Here is a 16,058-nt window from a genome sequence, read left to right as displayed (position 1 = left end):
AACCAAGTCGCACCCTTTTTATAAAAAGCAAAAATAATTTGTTCTTACTTGAAAACTCGATATTTTACAAATCCATTTTAATTTCCTTCATCAAATCAATTTTAACTTTATAAACATTTCTAATAAAGTTAATTTGCGCCCTTTTTATGAAAAGCAAAAATATTTTTTCGTACACAAACCAAGGGAAAAATTCGCAAATTTTTGAAATTACCGTTATAAAAGTATAAAGACTATGAAGCAAAAATTCATATTTAATTTCAAAATGTCTTATGCGCGGCTTACTTAACGCAGGAGAAAGTAAATTTTGAAATAACTGTTGCGAAGGTAAAATGGCATTAGATAATTCTACTGATTTTATTTGCAAATGAACAAAAAAAAATTTTATTTAAAAAGTTTTAGGCGTAGCTTACACAACACAATTGAAGAATTCCTTAAATTTTAAAGTAATGATTAAAGGGTAGTATTGGAATTAAATGTAATTTATAACTCACATATTTTTTTGTATAAAATATTGGCTTTAGAAGATAAAGTTACAAAATTGAAACAAATTATTAAGAGTTAACTGGTTTTACAGAGGATCAATTGTTATTTCCCCCCCCATATAATATGTGTCGCAATCAATTTTATCCATGTACGGTGCGAAAAATAAAAAAGTACATAATTTATGAAGTTTTTATAATGATTAGATTATCTATGAAAAGAAATGCAGCGTTTCCACACAACTTCTTCAGCCAAACTCTAATTAATAATATAAGAGATGACGTACCACGAAATTTCAACAGTTCTCAATTAAAGATTTTTTTAAAATGTTATTTTTTAAAATGGATGTTTAAATGTTCTAAAATTTATAAATACATTTTTTTTTAGAAATCATGGAAATATCTCAAATATTTTTATAAAAATCACCCTAAAATGGTATCATTGCTAAAAGAAAATTTAAAAATTAATCTTTCAAAATTGTGAAAATTCAATACTTTTTTTTGTTGAAATATTGTATAAATCTGTAGAATAGCGCATTATGTTTCGATTTTAATATGTAAATGCTTTATTCAAATGACTGATAGATATCGAACATTTTTGTCAAAATCTACCTAAAAAGGTAATAATTGCTTGAGAAATTAATTTTTCTAATTTATAGGGATATAATTTTTTTTAGAAGTTGAAATCTTAAGTTTTTTTTTTCCTTTCTAAATTTAAATCTGACTGAAATAGTACCCTTGCTAAAACAGTATAGAAATTAATCCTGTCAGTTTGAAAAAGAGAAATAAATTTAAAAACATTTTTCAATAATATTTGCTTACTTAAAGTAAAATGGTGCCATGCATTTTGGAACTTTTTTTCTAAAAAGTCTTTATCATCTACGAATACTTCTAATTGGTATTTTTATTCAGTTTAAGCTTTTACGTTTATGAACATTCAATATGACAATTTTTAATTTCTAATAAAAGGTCTCACTTTAATTTCAGATCACTGATAAAATCAGAAGAAATTTAAGGTAAGTTATATTTTATTCTTATTATAGTCTTATTATAGTAAATTTTGAAAATTTATGGATTTAAAAAATAATTATTTGTATTATTTGTATGTTTTGTCATATACTGTTAGAAAAATTGAAACATTTTGAACCATAATATCGTGTACAATTTCTGAGACTTTTAGAATGTACTAAGTAGCGCCAATTACACTTGTGAGCAAATTTTTGTTCGATTTATATAAATACTTGATCTTGCCAAATTGTCTAATTCGAAAAAAGGACTTCAAATCTGAAATTAGGTTTGCTCCTGAAACTAAAATCATTATTCTTAAAATGGCATTTTTTGTCAGTATGTACAAGTTTTAAAACCTTATATATGACAGAGGGTCACCTGAGAAAGGTAGGATACATCAATAAAATTGCATAGGAACACATTCCCGTAAATGTCTTCATACGTAGCTAGAGGCACCCTATTATGAAGAATTCCTATGCCCTATTATGAAGAATCCTAGAAGCACACGAAGAAGCAATTTGGCTAGATTGCACGATATTATTATTCCAGTTAATTAACTATAATAACTATAGTTATAATAACTATAGTTAAATTAAAAGTACTAATAAAAGAATTCAACTTTCAAGTGATTTTTATAAACGTGAATCTCATTAAAAAATTATGTAAATCTCAAATGTTTTTTCTCTAAATTAAAATACTATTTTTCTAAAAGTTAGTTTACTAAATAATATCTCCTTACATCAGCGCAAAACTGAATAAAAAATCTGATAAGATTAGTAACTTTGTATTAAATTATCTTGGAGTAAATTAAATTAACAATTTAGTGGGATGGTTCGTTTAATTAACGTAATTAGTCTCATATAAAAAGTACTGCAGCTTAATAACGTAACAAAAATGAAAAAAAAGTACTGGTTGAAAGTACATATATACATTCTTTGGTTTTTGGAAAAGATTATATTTCATAAAATAATAGTGATTTATTATAATGATGTTAATATAAAACATTTGAAGTAAAAATTAACACTTAGGCTAAAGTAAAAATTTGGTTCTATCTGAGCAATTTATGAAACTGTTTTATAGAAAATAATGTAAATTCCTCAACTGTAAACATAATCTGTGTTTTTATATCAAAATATTAATGTGATAATAAGTTTACGTTACTTTCTTTTTGATCATTTTTGATTTTGTAAATCTTTCCTCACTTTTTCGATACTTAATATTGAAACAATCGCTCCATCAATCACATAATAAAAATTGCAATTCAGTTTCATCAGTGCATAATTAAGAGATGGAAAGCACCCTATCAATCATTCAAATGATATGTCTGTTTTAATTCAGAAACTCAAAAGATAATCAAAAACTATTTTAAAAGAAAAGGCGAATATATTCGTGAACTACTCATAGCAAATAAATTTTCATTTCTTAAAGATTATTGACATTTATAAAATTAAAATTGAAAATAACTATAAAAAGCCATTCTTCAAGATTTACGATTATTTCTTAATCCAAAAAATGGTTAAAGTTTTCTAAAGAAACCTAATTTTCCAAAATAAATTGCTCTCCCTTCTCAGATTGATAAAGCCATTTTTCTGTCCACATTTTTATCGAATGTGACATTTTTTTCTTCTTTAAAGTTATAATTTACTATCTCACGGGATGTGTTAAACCTCCCAGCAATAAACGCTTTTGCATTATATATTTCAGAAATTTGCAAACTTTCACTTCCTTTTATTAATCTTTTTTATTGATATAAATAAGAATTTGAGGTTTCATTTTAGCTCATTTAGGGAATTTATTTTCTAGATGTGTGTTGAATATCCTAATGGAACCAATTTGTAAACGTTTATTGTCAAAGGACGTAAAAGTAATTTCTTTTCTGGCCTCAGATAAATTCTAAATAATGAATTTCTTTCATGATGTGATTGGAAATTTAGTATTTTAGAAAGATTTTTCTTATTAACTGTACATCATTTAATAAAAGATAAAAGTCAAATTCTTCGCATTCCTTAAAATGAAAGTATTATTTATTTAACCGATTTATAAACTAATTTAACACGTGTTACTTAAGGAAATAATGGAATAAGATGACGTAAACATAGTTAGAAAGTCAACATGCCTTTAAGCTTTTAATAGTATTTTTTTATTATTTATAAGAAGGTATATCTGCTTTCATAACTTCAATATTCAAATTTCAGTTCATTATGATACATGAACTTTTTTTATCAGCTATACTTTGATCTGTATGAATTCCGCTAACGGTTTGCTCTGGTCACAATGCTAAAGTAGCGTTTCAATAGTGGTCAATTATTGAAAGTGAACAGAGAGAAGTATATTGTATAATTATTATGGGTTTACGAAAAAAAAACATGCTGAAAAAATTATAAATTATTCTCAAACATGAAACTTTAGGAAATGAGGGAAACAAAAAGCACGCAGAAGTGTGTCATGCATCAAAAAGTATACGCGCCGTTTAGTCTTATCAACCAGTTTCTTTTGAGAAAAAAAAATTTGAAAATTGTGATATATTGTAATGAAATATCGAAATTTCGGTAAAGGTCATATCAACATTAGTTCATATAAGAAGATAAAGGTTATCAACTAAAGTTCATATCAGCAGATCATAAATAACATAGGCCGGGATAGCCTGGTCGGTAGGGGACTGGGCCCATGTCCGAGAGTTCATGGATTCGAACCCCGCCGGCTGAAGACTCACCGTGTAGTAAATAGTGACTGAAGCACTCTAAATCTGTCGAGTCTCAAAGTCCTCCATGTACCCATAGCAAATCAATAGCTCTGGGGGTATTGGATTGGAGATTCTCTGATTCAGGTCAAAATTACGAACTATGGATGAATGAATGGGTGTGTGAATGGGTCTGCCCTATAAAACGGGCTGTGACATGTGTGTGTGGCTGAAAACGAATTCTTGGCCGTAGGATGGAGCCACTGATAAACAAGAAACACTCTGCCTTAAATTTGCTCGGTTTCCCCAAGCAGGCTTGCCCGTGTGGAAAGTAGCATTAGAAACAACAGCAACATAAATAACATATCAGGTCATAAATATCATATTAGGACTTTTAAAAAAATGTGATTGGGAGACACCTTGTGTACTTCAGAATTTATAATAACTTCAACGATTATTTTTGAGCTCTCCTGGCAACGGAATGAGCGTTGTGTATGAAATAAAGAATAACGAGCATTGTCGTATTAAGAAAAGGGTACTTCCGATCTGGTGGTTTGATCATGGGTGTGATGTCGATGTCTCGCGTTGGTGGTTTGATCGTGGATTTGATGTCGTTATCACGGGTTGGTGGTTTGATCACTCATCAAGCTTATTGTGGGAAGTTAAGATTGAGGATTTTTTTGTCCATATAACGCATATGCGTTTTAGTTCCATCAAAACATTTGTTTTTAAATTTCTAAAAGCAGATTCGAAAACAATTGTAGACAGAAAAAAACAATAAAATATGAACAAGGTACAGAAATAACAGTAACAAAATTGAAAGTACAGTAAGTCTATAAATCGTCCATCTTTGCCAAGATCGCCAGTATTTCTTCCACAGGGGTCCAGAGTCCAATGCAGGACAATGACGCAAATGGTTGTTTTATTTGAAAAGAAAGAAAAAGAAAAAAGACACGCAGCGAAGTTTTTATTTAATTTTGGCACCATTGCTGAAATTATATAAAACTTAATTGCTTTAATTACTTTAACATGCCAAAATAACTTTATTATCATCAAGAATGAAATTTTTAAACTGGATTGAGAATGTTATTTCAATTTAATTTCAGCCAGTTCAGTCAGCTATATTTCTCCAATAATGTGATTGAAATATATTCTAATATATTGATTGAAATATATTGCGGTATTGTACATTTAAATATTTCCCAATGTGATTTAAATTTTTCCAATACTTCAAACCAAAACTTTCAAAACCTGTGACCTAAACAGTTGGATATTCCAGATAAAATTATTCTGTATGAATTTTGAGTAGTGTATAGTTAAGAATAAACTCTTCTAAAAATAGTGCTGACTAAATGTCAAACGAAATTCAGAAGTACAATAAATGGGTAAACATGAGATAGATATTCCGGAGCTAGACAAATATTATTTACATATCCTTGCACGATGATTAATTATATTTATTAAATAGTCAATTCAATATAGATGTTTACATACTGGGGTTAGAATGATTGCCGTCGTATAATTAAAGAAGGTGTGTTAGACAAGGTATAATTTATGGCCTATAAATGTCAAGAATTGAGGTTTGAAGAGGGTTATAAAAAATCGAAATTGTTAAGTGAATTATTCTAAGAATATGCTATAAAAGGTCTAGTTTGCTTTCAAATGGTTGATTTATCATTGTGTATGAAGGTCAATATGGGAGAGGGGAGATAAACAGGTTTCCTTAATGCATCAATATAGGAGTAAATTTCCATTTCAAAATGAAATTGGGAACTCCGGTATAAATTTAATAAATAAGAAGGTTAAAGGATATTTTAAGGGAAAAAACATCTCTTTTATTTAAGATTTATTGAATACCTTAAAAAGCTGTGAGATTTATACTTCTCAAAATTTTTTTTATTTTTTAAATATCGATGAATTTTTGCACCTACGGTATGTGCATCAACGTGCTGATAACTTCAAAAAATAAAAAATAAAAACAATGACGGACTTTGTTTACATAAACGGTAAGTAACAGTAAAGGATGGTAGTCAAAAATAGAGATCAACTCTGGTAAGCTATTTTCACTTGCTCGTTATCATTTGTTTAGTTGATCATCTCTTACCCAGTTTGTTTATAATTATAAATAAGTTATAAAGTCAGTTATTTATGAGCACAGAAGCCCAAGTTTATGGCAAATTCTCTACTGTAAGTAAAAATTTAGAAAATATTCCCCGCCCTCCAACCACAAAAATCAATTTTAAAAACCAAATTTATTTTAATTAATAATATATTTAAATTTACTTGTATAAATAAGCCTGTATCACAAAAATATTTTTAATCTAATATTAATTCATAAAATTTAAAGTTATTTAAGTAAAAAAAATATAAGTGTTATCTGTTTAGAAAAAAATAATTTTAAACTCTGGCAGTTTAGCAAATAAGCAAAATCGGGGGAACGTTTCTCTTCAATACACTGTTTCCTTATCCAATAACATGGAAAAACTGTTTTTGCTATGTGGAGAAGACTGCAGATCAAAATACGACTGTTAACGTGCGGAACCGCCCTTGGTTGAATTCAATTTTATTATCTAATGTTATTCTAGAATATGTCTGGAAAATTAGCATAAAGCTATTGTTTGTAAATGCATAATGCATTAATAACTCAATTTATAGACATAAAACAAACTTGGTTACATGGTTTACAAAATTAGAAATAACTTTTTTTAAGTTTTAACTAAAATGTTTTTTTTTCTGAATCTCTACTATAGTCGTTAGCTTCAAAGAAAAGTAATATTCTTTCTTAGAACAAAATGTTTTTTTCTCGGAAGTGTCTAAAGTGTTGACATTTTTTTTCAAAGAATGAGTGATTTGTTCTCAATTGATTTTTTACGACCTTGAATATCATATTTTTATTTAGAGTAGAGGAACTTTGAAAATAGCACCAGAAGATAAAAATAGAAATCCTTTTAAGTGTTGAAATAAAATTTCTTCAAGGTTTCCATAAAAAATTCCTGTTTAAAGGCAATCAATTTTATGAAATACATTATGAAATAAAATTTTCCATTAATACAGTTAAAAAAATCAAGTTTATTTGTAGACATGGTCTGAAAATGGTTTACTTATTTTTAGTTAAGACATTTTAAGGCTGCAATCTATGACTATTTTTAGACATTTTGTTTTAGTTTATAAAACAAGCTTCCTTAACCTGAGAAGCCTTCTAAATGTTTTAATATTTACTAAAAGTTTGCTTTTTATTCATTAAATTGATAAGAATATGGTGTCTATAATTTTCGGAACCTATTATAAAAATGTTTTTTCAAATAAACATACCATTTAAGGAAATTTGAACGTATCCTCCAAAACTTGTGGTCCAACGCACTGTCTGAACTATTTATCTAATTTCAATTAATTATAATTATAATACTTTTCAAAAAATCTTGAAAATAAAGATTTTTTCTTAGAATTTGTGAAGAAATGCATATTTCTTTGTAATTTAATGCATTAACTACATATATATTTTTTAAAGTTATAGTTCATAAAAATGTTAGCGTAAGTTTTCAAAGAGTTAAAAAAGTGAAACGTACGCTAGTAATCGACAATGTTTTAAAGCGAAGCGCATTGCTACGCCTAACAATTCGCGTCAAATATGCTTTTTAATTTTCTAAATATAAATATTTCAATAAAGTTTGCAAGTAAATATAAACTTAATTTTCAGGATTCGGAATTACATTTATTAAAAAATGGGTAGGTAAAAAAGTGTTTAAATAAAAAATGTGATCATAATTACTTATTCAAATGAAGAAAAAAGTTCATAATTTGAACCAAAATATATATAAAAATGTTTATCTATATTTTTCGTCATTTCGTGCTTGTTAAAAATATTTAACAAGATCTGTGCAAAATTTTTGAATTATGAATTAATTTTTTTTTACCAGATCGACAACTCTGCTGAATCGATTAATCTTTTCTGAATAAAAGTTCTGAATCGATAAATTTTTTGAATTCCCTAAATCAATTAATTTAAAATTAGGTCAAGGAATTCAAGGAAAATAACAAGTCACAGTTTAAGTGTCTTACGCTTGAAGCAAAGCTAAAATATTGAACTAAATATGCATCATCTTGTCCAAAAGAATTGTTTGTATTTTAGAACGGACGAAAATAATAAATATTTTAAAAAAAGTATTGAACTGTTCCGAAAAAAAACTCAATTTGGAGAGAATTTTTCAGTTCGATGCAAACTATCAATATCTATTAATAATTCTCAATTTTTGCAATTTTTTATGAGGCAAGATAATGTGGCGATTTAATAATTTTTTTGAAGATTAAAACATTAAATCAATAACGCTTAAAATTCTTACAAAAATTTGGATTTTTTTTTCATATTGATATTTTGCGCACTTTTTAGAATAAACATAAAGAACGCTGGGTAAAAAAAAGCTGAACTTAACCTAAAAATCATTCAACAGTTGACAAATCCTAGCAGTAATGAAAAGAGCCTATTTGTAAAAAAGCATTATTTCACAAGACGATCGAGTCTTTAATAAACAGTATTAAAAAGTAATAATTTTTGAAACGCTACTATTAGCCTATCAACAACTACTATATATTCCTAATCAATTTTATTTTTTTTTAATTTTAAGCATTTTGAATCAACTTTTCTCAAATTTTGTTCCAGTGGAGGGATGGAAAATATTTATTCAGAATTTTATGATCAATAAGTTCTAATGAGGTTAGATAATAATTCTCTTGCACAACTGCTGGAAGAATTCAGAAGCTTGTAATTTTTTAGATGAATACTTTCAAATTTTAATTTTCAGAAACATTTTTTTCATATTTTGTGGAACTACATATTAGGAATTTTGATATAGCACTGCATGTTGATATTTGAATTTGAAATTTAAATTTGGATCATTTGTAATTAAATATATTAAATTTAATTGGGGGGATATTTAATATTGATATTTGGTATTGATATTTGGTATTGATATTTGGTATTGATATTTGATATTGATATTTGATATTGATATTTGATATTGATATTTATATTGATATTTGATATTGATATTTGACATTGATATTTGACATTGATATTTGATATTGATATTTGATATTTGATTTTGATATTTAATATTTGATATCGATATTGACATTTGAAACATGAATTTTGATGCAAAAACTTTTATACTTATGAACTCATTGTAGATTTTTATGAGAGAATCGCATTCTGCAAAACAGTTTTACTTCAGTTGCATTGAAGAAGCAAGAAAATGTGAGAAAATAAAATTCTAATATATATTTCAAGTATTCAGTTATTCCCTGCAAAACCGTTTCACCGCAGTAGCAGTTACCAAGCAGGAAAAGTGAGACATTAAATGTGGACTATGTGAACTTTGTGTATTTAAATCTATTAATTATTTAATGCAAAAACCTTTGCACAACAATAGTCTTCAAAAGCTTTCAAAATGAGGAAATATCAATTGATATGTGTGTGGTACGTTAGAGTAGGTTGAAAAAAATAAATTTTTGAATTTCGGAAGCCTTAATGCGGAAAAGTTGCCAATTGTAATGAGAATAAAAACAGAGTAAAATATTTAAAATTAGTTAATACCTATCGTTCATGCATCGTACTCAAAATTAATAAAAATCACACCTGTTTTAAGTGGCTAAAACTTTTGAAAATATGCTATAGATTTTTTTTTGTTTGCTCTATGATTTAATATTTAATTATTTACATTGACACAAAATTTTAGATATAACATGAGTTAACCAAGGTCACCATTGTGGCGATTTAATTATCGACCATGTCAACCTTCATCTATCAAAAGGTACCTCTGGTTAGAATCAAGCAAACATGTCTTATATACCAGTGATTTGGTATTTAATATTTATAGTGGTAGTTACTCCCAGAAGGGTGCGTGTTCAAATCACGTCCGGGTCACCATTGTGGGGATTTAATTATCGACCATGTCAACCTTCATCTATCAAAAGGTACCTTTGTTTAGAATCAAGTAAACATGTCTTATATACTAGTGATTTGGTATTTAATATTTATAGTGGCAGTTAGGCCACAGTACACATTTAGATAAATAAGTTATTTAGTGATTTATAATTATCCACGAATCAATAAAAAACCAGTAACAATGTAATAATTAATTTAGACACACGGATATTGAATCGCGCACTCACTCACATTCATGTGGAATTTGTCCCCAAAATTCATTTTGAGCCCATATTCAACTTCAAAGATGGAATCGTGATGAAGAGTACTTTAAGATGGTAATCTGCATTCGCTTTTGAGGACCTCAGGGGCAACGCGAATCGGGAAGAAGTGCTCAGCTCTAAAACTGAAGCGAACGAATGGGTGGGAAATTCCTGTTCAATTTGCATTGTAGAAACAGCGCACTTAAAGTTCGGATATCTGCCTCCATCCCGTTTAGGGAGAATGATCATAAATTCAAATATACATTCTTTGTGGAGGCGGTCACAGTTTCTGAATCTCGACGCTCTCGAATGGGAATGCAATTCCTGAAAATGTCAGAGCTGCCTCAGAAAAATAGAAAGATAGAATTTGAAATGTCATTCCTTCTTAGCGTATAATAGATGCCTTTTTTTAGCTACACTTGACGGAATTTTTTTTTCTTTGTTTGGATTTAAAATATCAGAATTTTATTTGTTAGAAAAATGGCCGTTTTTGGTCTCTTCTCGAATGCAAATAGGATATGCAAGCGATGAAATGCTTTAAAATCTTAAACTGCTTCTTGTAATATTTGAGAATTGCTTTTGACGTATTTTGTCACATTATCAAATCAATTCTTTTTAATGACACTTCTCTAAGAAAATACACTATTTCATTCATATATTTATAACCTGAAAAACTCTTGTTAACATACATGGTAGGTAATTACCTTTTTGTCAGTTATATAGAACATTTCGATCATTAGAAAAGAAATATTTTTTACTGAACTAGAGGGCTTCTCCCCCTACTCGCTATGGCCCTCCTATATCAAAATAGCTTAAGCAGTTAATCTCTTATTAAATTGCGTTCTAAGATTATTTCGTTTGTTTTTCCGTTCTCATCGTGTTTAATGACCCAGCTGTTATACTTGAATAACTTGTGTTGGAGGCGGGATTTCAAATCTCAACTTTTCAATCTTTTTCCGCTCCGGTCTTGTTTATTAACACAGTTTTTATACTTAAAGAAATTATACTATAGGCTAGGTTTCAAAAGAGTCTATCACTTATCACAAACAATAACAACTCTCAAATCAAATTTATCCACGGAATTTTTTTCCAGGAAGGTACTTTAAAAGTTCGCGTGATTTCCACATAATAATAGAATAATACTCGTTTTCATACATGTTTACATGAAATAATACATTTTTACTTGAAAATCGTGTTTCCTCCGAAACAGTTTCAAAATTTGGCTTATCAATAGTGACTAGTTCAAGCCGTCTGTTGATTAGCTTCAGCTGATAGCAAAACAACTCCTTTCCATACTTGTCCTAATAAATTTAGAAATCAAAGACGCTAAGTGTAAAAACGATATCGAAAATATTAAGTTTTATTGTTTGAAAATGTATATCAATGTATATGGAAGTGCATAGCTGAGTGCGAAATTATTGAGAAATGTTAAGAGTAAAAGCTTGGATTTAAAAACAAAAGAGTCATGCTGTTATTGTTTCTACGAAAATTTGAAATGTAAAAAAAAATCTATATATATTTATTAATTTATTATCTGTCTAACGTATTTTATTCGAAGAATATCATTTGCATTGACTTTAGAAAAGTTTCACAGCTGTTGAGTTTAGCCATCTTGTTTTCCCTGAACATTAGACTTCTTCAAGCAAACTGTACTTGAATATCTCCGTATCTCCGTTACGTAATCTCCGTTACTTTTCTCTTTGCAAGTTTTTCAAACGACAGATTTAAAATTAAGAACAGTGTTTCATTAGTTTACCTAGATTACTCAAGTTTAGAGTTTGAGTACTGCAAATGGAATTTAGATACCTTAAATTTTAAAAAAATATGTAAAAGAAAAGTATGTAGATTTAATTTTTTAAAAACTTTTAAAAAGCTTGAAGCAGAAAAAGCTAAAAAGTTAAAATCAATATTTTTATTGAAAATAAATTTTAAAAATGGCTCATGTTCAAGTACACTACTTTTATATTTATAAATTTGAAAAAAAAATAGATGACACAAAATTTGAATAGATTTGCAAATTTTTCGAATGGTTTGCAGAAATCTGAACGTTTTCTGTCTGTTTTTCAAACTTTGAAGAGTAGGATGCATTTTTAAAATTAAGTTAACATCCTTTATGGTCACTTTTAAACTTCGAATAGAAGAAAAGGAAGAAAAGAAGAAAATAATTTTGGGCCATTTCAATTAAATTTCACGCATTTTTTGTTTTATTTCATTCTTGAATTAATACCAATGATATCAAAATACAACAGATAAAACGTATACTAAAGATAGCCAAAAATAAACAAGTCAGACGGTAGAAGTTAAATTTCTTTTCAATAAAAAAAGAACGAAGTATTGGAAAATCTAATGTGAAAATCGTGTTCAATATGTTTTTTCATTCGAGAAAAATACAAACTCTTAAATAGGAAAGATTCTGATAAAAAGAAGAGGAAGAAGAAACTTTCTACATCATTTAGTCACTAAACCTGTTCTTTATTGCATTTTTTTACAGCTTTTTGTCGAATTGGCCGTTAAAGAGTATAGGAATGAACTCTTGTTTCGTTTCATTTGAATTACCGTAATAAAGATAAAAAGTATTGCAAACTGATAATAGTAGTGATATTTAATACATTGTCTCGAAAAATACTTTTTTATTTAGTGCTTGAAATAAACTTTTGTACGACAGCTTTATTTTATTTATTTATTTATTTATTTTATTTTATTTTTATGACTTCAGAACTTTTTTATGCTAGAAATCCTATATTCAAAGAGAATTATACAAATGGTGTCACGTTATCCGGTTGGTTTTCAAAATGATTTCAAAAATTCTATTTTCATTTAAAACGAATGATTTTTACAATTCTTTTGGCTAAGTATTTTAAAAATTTTACCAAATATTCATCATATAACATGCCCAAGAAATATAGCTTCTATTATCATTTAAAAAATATTGGTTTCTAAGGAAATAATAAATAAATCGAATAAAAATGGTGGCTCAGGGAATAAACCGGGTTTGAATCCCAGCGATGGCTGGTCAATGCGAATTCCTCACCTGGCTCGCACAGACCACAGTGGTGCCTTAGAATATCCTCAGTGATAGATGGATCATGGGTTAGAGTCCTCCTGCCGTCAGGCTAACAGTGGACGTTTTTCCTGGTTTTCCTCTTCATGTAATGCAAATGCGGGTTAGTTACGAAAAAGTACCCCTCTAAGGCAAATTTCTCCCAAACAATACTTGATCCCGAAGTTCCCTTGTCTTCTGGATTGTGTTCAAAATTAAAAGGCTACGGAGATAAACATTGGTAGTCGTAAACCCGAAATTGGGTCGGCTGTTTAACGACGGTTATAAAGTTAAAACATTTTCCTTCGTTCTACATTCAGCATAAGTGTCCTCTCTGGTTGGCCAGTTTCACCTTTACGCCAAACGCTCTGTTGGTAGGAGGAAGCAGGTTCAAATCACGTCGCAATCCATGATGCATCTCTGTGATGTGCTATTTAAATCACGTTGTATGTCCATCAAATTGGCAGTGGCTTGCAAGAGCCATTCATATTTATCTATGAAATAAATAAACATTAAATATGCAGGACAAAATGTTTTAGAAAGCAATTAACTTGAAAATCATTCAAGTTATCTCAAAATAAAAATATTTGAATTTAGGAATTGAAAATCTGCAAAAAAAAACTTTTTTGGTGTTAAAATATTAAATTACACTTTCAAATAAATTTAACGTGCAAAACAATAATCAGTTGATATTAGAACATAACTGTTGTTCTTTTAATTGGTATAAAGTTCAATAACTTTAGTAACTAAAACGATATTGTTAGATTTAAACAAATTTTAAATTGCCCATATTTGTAAAAAAATAATAAACGAAAATGGCTAGATTCTGTATTTCATTTCTTATGTATAAAAACGCCGGTGCGCGCAACTCAAAATTATAAAGCAACATGGCTTTTTAATAAATTTCATATGTAATAATAGCACTGTAATTGTATGTTGTCTAGACAATACTGTAAGCTATGCTTTTAAAGTAGTTTAGCACATCTAGATTCATATGATGCTAACAAGCACTAAGAGAATGATATGTTGAACTAAAAATGAATTTGAATATTGTTGAAAAAAATTCAACTTTTATAACAATTTTTTAAAGCTCTAGCAAAAAAAGTTAACCAAAACTTGCCAAATTCTTAAAATATACTTTCTTTTGGTTATTTCTCAAACGAGCATAAGCAGCTTATTCCAGTTCTAGTAGAAGTACTCACAATTCATGCATTTTACTTTCAAATCTTTTTACCCGATAATGTTCTCTTCCTCGTAATTTCAGCAGGAAATTCAATTTAAAGTCTGACATATTTTGCATTTTTATAAAATTTGATTCTTGGGTTGCATATACCCTTTGTTACAAACTTTTGTTTCCAAATGATTTAAATAAAGAATTACTATTGTTTTTTTCATAGTTTGTTACGTCTACAAAATATTTACTGGTCTCCTCGTTATAGTTCGTTACTCACAATAAAAAATAAGTACGCAAAGATAAGAAAAATAAGAATTCGACCTCAAAAATGTTCATCTTTTGCGGATATTTAACTTTTAACCAATAAATTCATTTTTATTTGTGCAATAGCTATTTATGTATTTTTTGGAGCAGGTGAATTTCTTTGTTTCGCCAAAGAAAGCAAATAAAAACAAATTTTGTTTTCTGAATCCCATTTGAATTGTGGTTCCATGAATCTGAAAAGAGAAACAATACCAATTCTTTCTCGATTTCTCGGAATATTTCGTTGTACGGAATATTTCGTTACAATATAAAAGTGAATCAAAATTTAAGCATATATAGTTAATATTTAGTATTTTTCAATTTATAATGTGAGATTTAGCTAAATAAATAAAAGCAATAATTTAAAAATAAGCAAGATTGTGAAAGAAATTGTTTTCTAATACTAAAATGTGAACAAATTTTGTGTTCGGGTTTTCTATAAGATAAATATCCTATTTACTTAGTATTTTTAAATCATTTGGAAAATAACGATGTACTGGGAAGAAACTTTACTGAAGTAACGAGTTGTTTTATATTTATCTTTTATTCAGTGTTGAGCAGTCCTATTTTCGGATTATCACAGTTTAACCCCGTACTCAGTTACTCCGTACTAAAATTTTGCCCTCAGGTGAGAAGACAAGAACATTTCTAGCATTGAGCCGTAGTGGCTCAGAGGATAGAGCGTTCACCACCCAATCAGGTGAACCGGGTTCGAATCACAGCGATGGCTGGTCGATTCGAATTCCGCATCCGGCTCGCACAGATCACAGTAATGATTTAAAATATATCCAGTGATAGACGGATCACGGGTTAGAGTCCCCTTGCCGTCAGCCTAACCGTGGCAGGTTTTCGTTTTTTTTTCCTCTCCATGCAACCCAAATGCGAGTTAGTTCCATCGAAAAATAATCTATGAAGACAAAATTTCTCCAAATATATTTGATTCTAGAGTTCCCTTGCTTACTGAACTGGGTTGACAATTAGTCGTTGGTCATTGGTAGGCGTAAACTCAAAATTGGGTCAGCTGTTCAATGATGGGTGTAAAATAAAATATTTTAAGCATTGCGTCTTAGGACATAAGAGCTCTCGCCTCCTAATGAAGTGATTTACGTTCGAATCCCAGCGATGGCTGGTCGATTCGAATTCCGTACCCCCTCGTATCGGCCAAAGTGGTGACATAAAATATCGTCAATG

General features: G+C 28.8%; 1 protein-coding gene across 1 annotated transcript in view; it reads left to right on the top strand.

The window, feature by feature from the left end:
- The window catches only part of LOC107450287 (5-hydroxytryptamine receptor 2C), a 400,340-nt gene that overhangs the window by 102,960 nt on the left and 281,322 nt on the right, over positions 1-16,058 (top strand). Inside the window, exon 3 of the mRNA XM_071180097.1 lies at positions 1,467-1,495. The gene's annotated coding sequence lies outside the window, so the exon portion shown is untranslated. The remainder of the gene's footprint in view (positions 1-1,466; positions 1,496-16,058) is intronic.

This window comes from Parasteatoda tepidariorum, chromosome 4 (assembly GCF_043381705.1).
Source record: "Parasteatoda tepidariorum isolate YZ-2023 chromosome 4, CAS_Ptep_4.0, whole genome shotgun sequence".
Taxonomy (NCBI): domain Eukaryota; kingdom Metazoa; phylum Arthropoda; class Arachnida; order Araneae; family Theridiidae; genus Parasteatoda; species Parasteatoda tepidariorum.
This window is presented reverse-complemented; position numbering and strand designations above follow the sequence as displayed.